The 8,129-nt window shown below is 42.6% G+C and overlaps 1 protein-coding gene across 2 annotated transcripts in view; it reads right to left on the reverse strand.

Moving 5' to 3' along the window:
* CHST9 (carbohydrate sulfotransferase 9) overlaps nucleotides 1-7,308 on the reverse strand; it is a 236,415-nt gene extending 229,107 nt beyond the window's left edge. For both annotated transcript variants that reach the window (XM_041754036.1, XM_041754028.1), the window contains exon 1: nucleotides 7,162-7,308. The gene's annotated coding sequence lies outside the window, so the exon portion shown is untranslated. The remainder of the gene's footprint in view (nucleotides 1-7,161) is intronic.
* Nucleotides 7,309-8,129: the final 821 nt, after the last annotated feature.

Genomic DNA, 8,129 nt, shown 5'->3' on the forward strand with positions numbered 1-8,129 from the left:
TTCTCTCAATTCCCACTCTTATTAGAAATTGTAACAAAAGTAGACCAAATAAAGTTAGGGGTCAGTCTGAGGTTGAGTGTTGGGCCATTCAATTGGCCAAGAAGCTTCCAGTAAGAATGAACAATATGCAGCAAAACAATCATGGCTCAAATTGTGTTCTGTACAATTGCTGCATCCCCTTTGTAGGAAAAGCCATCTCTCATGATTAGGTAAACTATGCCCTTCTATGTAGAGAATCTTGTGATTATGTCAAAACAATTGGTTATTTGCATGCATGCACACACACACACACACACCTATGATTTTCATCTTAACTGTTAAGAGTTTACATTAAAAAGTCTTCTTCTTTAAAAAGGCTAAGATATGCAATGTTATAAAAGACATCTAAAATTGACCTGGAGTCGAAAGTAACCTAAGAAAAAAAACAATTCTTACTTACAATTTGGAAAGTTCAAGATGCTTGCTGTAGCTAATACTGAAATGACATTTCATATAACTCTTAATTTTCAATAGCAAGTCTTATGTTATAGTCTGCTAGTCCAAACATTAGAAGTGAAAATTTTGAGTTTCCCTCTCAATTCCCTCCTCATTTCTAGGGTCTCACGCTCTCCTGTATGTTGCATATACAAGTAATCTTCAAAACCCTCTGATCTCTCTGCAAATACTCTATCATATTTTGCAAAGAGAAGAGATGTTGGTGTGCTTCTAGTGAGTCAACAGTGCACAGACTACATACATCTAAGACAGATACTACAGTTGTCTATATATTATATATCTATCTATATCTGTCTATATATTATATATCTATAGGCTATCACAGGATGCCTTTACTTTAAGGAATTAAAAAAAAATCTAATACAACAGTTTATTGTGTCAGTAACAGATTTTGGCCTCTTCTGTGGCATACTTCACAGCACTATTTTATGGTGTAACTTCCAATATTGAACGAGTGCAGTTGTTTGCATAAAAATGTTTCAAGGGCATTCTAAATACAATATCAATACCTTCTTTCTTATTTTTCAGTGCCTGAAATTATATGTATGTATGTACACACATAGAACATGTGCATATACACATGCATATACACATATACATATGTGTGAATGTATAAACTGTCTCTGTCATCCGAATGCCTTCAATGTTTTTTGGAGACATGCATCTAAACAAGGTTAAGGCCTGGAAGAGTTAAAATACTAGCCAGCCTGCATATTAGTTTGTCAATACTCATAGTCACCCACCAAAGAGAGATTTCTAAGAGAAATGAGGATTAGAAGAAGTAAACTTTTATAAAGGTGCCAGTGACAGAAAAAGATCAGAATGTGAGCTTGATTTTGATGGTCAGAGAGTCTGTAATCCTAGTCCACTGAGGGCAGGAGACCAGCAGACAAGCAGAACAGTCTCATTTAAAAAAAAGGGGGGGGGGTAGATGAGTAAGGGCATGAAGAATAATCCCATGCCATCACAAAAATCTTATTCTCTAGTCCTATGGCTCTCTTCAGGGTCAGATCGCCCCTAGAGAACATTTTGGGAAGAGTTGGGTACACTCTGGTTTGTTACTTCCTGGGACAGGAGAGTGTGGTTGGCTTTAGCATGGAGGAACAGCCCTATTTAATGAGGAATTTCCCCAAATACCTCACACAACATGCAATGTCCCGATGAACTAAATTTATAGGGAATATCAACCTATAGAATCTGGCACATCATTGCAATGTAAGCACTTTATAAGAGTTTCCACTGAAAGCCCAGAAACTGACAATTAAGGTTGCTGCGGTGAATAATTTAATCATTCTATGTGGTCTGTCTCCTAACCCTGGAATTGATAGACTACAACAGCAGAGGCAATATCAGCACTAAATCGATAATTTTCATTTTAGAAATATTTTATCTGCTATTACTGATGATATGGTGGGCAACCTGCAGACTCCCTTGAAATAGAGTTCATACTAGTAACAACAGCAGGAACATGTTCCACAAAACAGGTTTGGAATTTTGGTGGAAGTATATTAATAGTATTTATTCTCTCATTTGCAAAATATCACACTTCCACATTTTCTCCACTCTGCTAGTCTTTAATTTGACTTGGCATATTTTCCTTGGAACGATTCCCATTATATTCTTCTTTACCACATATGAATAAGTCTGGCTTGTAATTCTCCTAACATACTTTTTAGTCTATCCTGTTTTTTTCATTTTCCTGTACTTCTTGTATAGGATGCCCTCTGATGTTTTCTATTTGCCTTAATCAAAATTTATTCATTATATATACATAAAATCTTTTGCTTCTTTAATATGTGTTCCAGTGAGGTCATCCCCAGAGATCAGTATAGTTATTATTTACAAATTAACTTGTATTTTATCCTTCTTTTCATTTCAGATATATTCAGTAATTAAATTATTGATGAGTTACATTTCAGGGTATGAAGGGGGAAACAAAATATTTGCAATTAAAAAAAGAGACTAAGAGGGTTGAGAATCATGGTTTGGTCTGTGGTGACCATTCAGCGGACGACAGAAGACAGAAAAGTCATAGGCCTTCTACATCTAGCTCTGTACCATTTTGTGACTATTACATGGAGTTGATACCTTGATGACCAGAAAGAGTTAACTTCTCCTATCTAACTACCCTACTTACTACACAGGAGCTGAATGAGTCAGGAGATCAGGTTTCTAGTTTCTGCTCTGCCACTAACTACCAGTGTGACCTTTAGCTGCTCATAGTGATCACTGTGGGTCCCCATTTCCTTAACTGTAAAATGAGGGCATTGGAATAAATTACTTTAAAGGTCCTTTCCAGCTCTATAACAAAATGCATAACTTTGATTCTAAGACTTAGGCACTGATCAAAAGAAACTGATTTCATTAACAAATGTATAAAAAATATATCCTGTGGGTCTCAATTATATTTCCAACCACAATATTTCTTTTAAAACATTCAGTCTAAGGACTCAAGTCTTAAAAAAAAATGCCGTGCCCTATAAAAAAACTTTTAAAAAATGTTTCCTCAAAAAAGAAGTACCCCTACACTTGCAGTAGAGAGCACACTTATTATGAGAACATAGTCACCGCTCTGAAGGGGACGTGTACTTTATTACCATTCTGCTCACTACTGTAAAAGTTACAATTTTTACTTTTTGCTTTGAATTCTTGAAATAAAAATGATCTTATCTGCTTTTCTAATCATATATTTTTTGCAGCTCTAACCTTCTCCACAGAGGTTTCCTAATAGTGCATAGAACTAACAATTCAACAAAATCTATATACAACCGAACACTGACTATAAACGTGGTGTTTAACAGCCAGTGCTATGGTGTGAATCAACTTCTTGTTCAACTAACTATTTCATCCACAAGCAATTTTGCCCTAGAGCTTTTGAAAAACACAATAGAAATCTGTTAAATTGTCAGTCTTGCTGAACTTCAACTATTTTATCTAACCAGGTCCACGGTAACAATAGATACTTGAGAGATTCTTTTCAATGAAATATACTTTGATTTGGAGCAAAGGTACTGAGATCAAATGGACCAAACCCCTTATTCCAGTAGCGTCTTGCTGTTTCTTCTTTAGAAAGTACCTATTAAGGATTTCACCTTAATACATACACATCATGTACGTATGCTTTAGTGAAACTTCATGCTTACAGATTTGGCTTAATTAGATTTATCAATCATAATATTTCTGTTTGGTTTTCAGGAGTAGCCCACTATCATTTAAAAAAACCCATATCAATCACCTCTTTTACATGTGGAGTAGAATCGAATTTCTCAAATTTTGATTGAAGGATTTTTATTTTTTCCAGGAACATGTCTAATTCTTAAAACATATTCATTAAATAGATATACAATCAAGTCTTGATTATGTTCCTGTGAATTACATATATTCTACTGCAAAGTTGCCATACCAGGTTTGCTTATTTCTATTACCCAGCTTGTTTCTGGGCAGGATGCCCATCTGCACCACCTCCTTATAAATCGGTTTTGGTGTTTGAGGTATATAAACTCATTTAAAAATTAACCTAAACAAAACAAAATAATTAGAAAGGCAACTTGCCCACAATAACAATGAAAATCTTTTTAAATCCAAACATGTAATATGTTCCAAAGACAAAAACAAATGACTTTAAATAACCATGATTTTGGATTATATTTGCCTCTATTCTTCTCATTAACATGAATAATTCAGAGTGCTTACTATACATAGTGAAACTGTATCCCCTCAATAATTCATTTTTAGTATACAGAAAAATAAGATCTAACAGAAAAATAAGATCTAACACATTCGTATGTATTTCCAAAGGTTTAAATTAGACCATATTTTTAAAGGCAACTTAACTTTCAAAATTGTCTATAGTTTGGGCTCATTCTCTTCAGTGCTATCATGATAGTAAGTAAGGAGAATCTTACACTTCCAAGGCAAAAGCAGTATAGTGCAGTGTAGCAGGTCAGAAGGCAGAAACCTCACCTTTCCTTGGTTCTTGATATTCTTCTAGTACATATCAATTGTTTGCAAAGTATGGTCAAGATTGCCAATACCTTTTTCCTTAACAGTATGAAAGTGGTTTTGGAATATTACACCTAGGTTTGAATAAAAAGAATTTCCCAGGTTCTGTTTCCACTACAGGAACAACGTATTTATTATGCAACTTAATTTTGGGTGAGAAAAATGTCCTAATATTCCAGTTGTAGCTATAGCAAACATGCCTAAATGTGAAAGCTTTCTTGGATTGGGGGTTGAGGGGGAGACTCAAAACCCCAAATATTGCTCTAATGATGACATAAACAAAATGAAGCGTATGAATCCAGTGCTGATTACATACAAACTCATCCAAGTTCCCAAACACAAATATAAAGAATACTACTTAGACATGTTATTCTTTTTCTATGTAATATTGATAGCCAACGTCTGTGTGGGAAAGTGTATGTCTTCGGTCTATTTAATTTGGTGTCTGGGATATTAAGTTAGCCTCCCATTTTGTAAATTCTTCATGGGAAGAGGTTATATCCTTCTGGAACCATGCTAATTTTCTGGAGTCATGAGGCTGTTTAATGCACTGCTTCAGAGCACCAAATGCTACCCTTGTGACTAGGAAGAAAGGGAAAGAATGTCATCAGGAGGAGCCTGCAGCTGTACTAATTCTCAGCTGCTTCTTCTTCTTCTTTTTTTTTTTTTTTTCAGCTTCTCTTTGGTAACAAAAAGGTGGGAAAAAAAAAAGGCAATCAGATTTCACTGGAGTATATAACATCAGTTTTGCCCAAAGGCTTTAAAAGTTTTTTTGATTTCTTCTTTCATTGAAAATAAAAGGAGAGGAGCTGATAGTGTAACTAGCCAAACACAACAGTTGCCAAACTTAGGTCAACATCAGATATCACTGCAGCTTTCAGGATATTCATGGAAATGTATGAAATGTGGATGTATGTTTTGATACCTGTGAAAATAAAAGATTGCGCCTTAAGTGAGTGGGAGAGAACAGATGGTTGGTAATGATTTAAAACATTTATGTTTTTGGACTGTCACCAAGCCTCTGTATTAAAAAATGTGGTGTTTAGTCAGTACATACCAACATCTATCTGCAAGGTGCTCATTTTCTGGAGGATGCTACTGTAATAAAGGAGATAAAACTCAAATGAGGCACGAGGAAAATTCTTCTTGTTTTCTCAGGGCATTCAATGTGTACTATTTCTTATTGACTATATTCAATCAAAATGTTTTCTGTGTGATGAGAGGATTTTAATTTTTCTCCAATAACCAGTCAACTATAAGTGTCCAGGAAGTGTATTCCTTTCGAACGCATTGGGTGGAATTGTAATTTTGTTCTGTATATTTGATTCACTTTGACTGAAGCCCTTAAAAACCCCTTAAACAATAATAAAATCTGGTAGTTCAGGGTTGTCCTGCACATGAAAAACAGCAGCATTCTCCTTATCCTCAATTTTGTAGGCAGGCATATGGTGTTATGATGATGTACTGGAATTGGCAGGTGCCAGACCACTGAATCAGGAAGACAGACAAATACTGAATATTGTCACACTGTATTTTGGTGTGTGTGTATGTGAGTCCGAAAGAAGCTCTCGTCTTTCAAACCCAGTGACACAGTGACAGTAGAGAGAACTGCATATAGAGGGATTAATGCAATGTTTGGAGATAAAGTACAGAAAAAGAAACACTGTAAATAATACTCTTAATTACTATAAAAACTGAAGGGGAGTCCTATTAGACACCTCCAGTGTCTTGATTTGGTTCTGATAACATAGTGGGGGAAAAGTCACGCACACCACAAACTACATTATGTACTGGCCCTCCTCCCTCTCAAAACTGAATCCCTGGGAAGGATTCAGAACAGTTTCCCTGTGGGAGGGAAGTTGGGGGGGGGGTCCCCGCAGGGAGGGGAGCGAGGAGGTGCAGCGGCTCAGGCTTCGCACCTGTGAACTTAGTTGGAAATAACTCCTGACAGGCATCAGACGGAACAAACACGGTTCAGCCCTCCAACAGGAATATGCCGAGGCGGATGTCCAAACGGGGCAGACGAGGGAGCGGGTAACCGCGCCAAAGTAACAGCAGCAGCGACCCAACAACCGCGCGGTTCCGACGCTCCCCAGGCCACCGCGACCTCCTCTCCCCGCTGCGGGGCCCGATCCTCCCCGCACACCCCGGCACCCAGTCTCCTAATTCCCCTCCCACATCGTCCTCAGCCTTCGCAGGAGCTTTTAGCAAGGTCCCGGAGTTGGCGGCCGATGCCAAAGAGGCACCGCTGCGGAGATGCTCGTCTTTCTCCCGAACCAGCCCGAGGACCGGATAAACCGGCATCAGAAACTCAATACGGGCCTTGCGGTGTCCTCCTTCCAGCCCCCCTGGCGCCAAGTCGGGGGCTGGCACCGGACCCCTGGAGCCAGGGCGCCCCGCGGGCCCGCGAACCCCGCGCAGGTGGTTCAGTTCAGGCGCCCGGTCCCCTCCGCCTCCCGGACACGCCGCCCCTCCAGGCCAATAAAGTGAAGGGAAGTGGGTTCAAGTATGGGGGAGGGGGGAGGCGGTAAAAAAAAAAAAGGGGGAAAGAAAGATGCCTCCGTCTTTGGACAGAGGCGAACACCTGAAAAGGTGAGGCTGCACCTCCCCGCCACGCAGACCCCTCTCCCGCGGGTGCCCCGGCCCCCAGCCCCGTGCGCTCACCTGGCGAGCGGCCGCCGGCTGCTCCCGCTTTCCCGGGAAACTTGCCCGCGCTCCGGGGCCAACTCGGTGGACTCCTCCCCGCCGCGGCCCGTCGGGTGCGCGGGAGCCGGGGCTGCGCGCGGGAGCAGGGGGGCGCGGGAGCAGGGGCGCGCGGGAGCCGGAGCTGCGCGGGAGCAGGGGGGCGCGGGAGCAGGGGCCGCGCGGGAGCAGGGGCCGCGCGGAGCCCGCCGCTCGCCCTCGCCCTCGCCCTCGCCCTGGCCCTCGCGGGTCCCTCCGCCCGCCCGTCCGCCCACCCGCGCGCTGGCTGCCGCGCCGCCTCGGCTCCGGCCCCCGCTCCGGCCCCCGCCCCGGCCCCCGCGCCCGCGCCCGCCGCGCTCCCCGCCCGCCCCGGCGGCTCCGCCTCCCGCCTCCCGCCTCCCGCCTTCATCTCCGCCGCCCGCCCCGCCGCCCCGCCGAGCTCTCTGCCCCCGACTTCGCGGCCGGTGCCCGCCCCTCGCCCGCCCCTCGCCCGCCCCCCGGCCGCGCGCGCGGTCGGCCGAGCCCGAGAGCCACCGGGTCTCGGTGCACCAAGTAATTAGCGCCGCCCTTTCCTAATCCACCTTCCCCTCTTCACCCCCGCCCGGGCTCGGGTGTCTTCCCCGGGTGCCCTAGGAACAGCCGAAGAACAAATCGATAGGTTAGAGGTCATCGCAAACATCGGCGCCCGAGCCTTAGGATTTCTTTTGCTTCGCAGATTACAGGCGCACACGCGCCCATTGATGATGGTAGGTCAGGAGGTGCAAGACAAGTATAAGTGCCTGGGGTGAATTCAAGAGCAGGTTTGCGCAAGGCAAGGGCCTCCTAAAAATAAAAATAATAAAAAAAAAAAATAAAAAGTGCAAAGTGCAGAGGGACCATTTACAAAATTCCAGACGTCTGAGATCTCTCAGGCCACGCATTTCAGCATCGGACAAGCTGGAGTTGGCAGC

Source organism: Vulpes lagopus, chromosome 1, assembly GCF_018345385.1.
Source record: "Vulpes lagopus strain Blue_001 chromosome 1, ASM1834538v1, whole genome shotgun sequence".
NCBI classification, from domain to species: Eukaryota; Metazoa; Chordata; class Mammalia; order Carnivora; family Canidae; genus Vulpes; species Vulpes lagopus.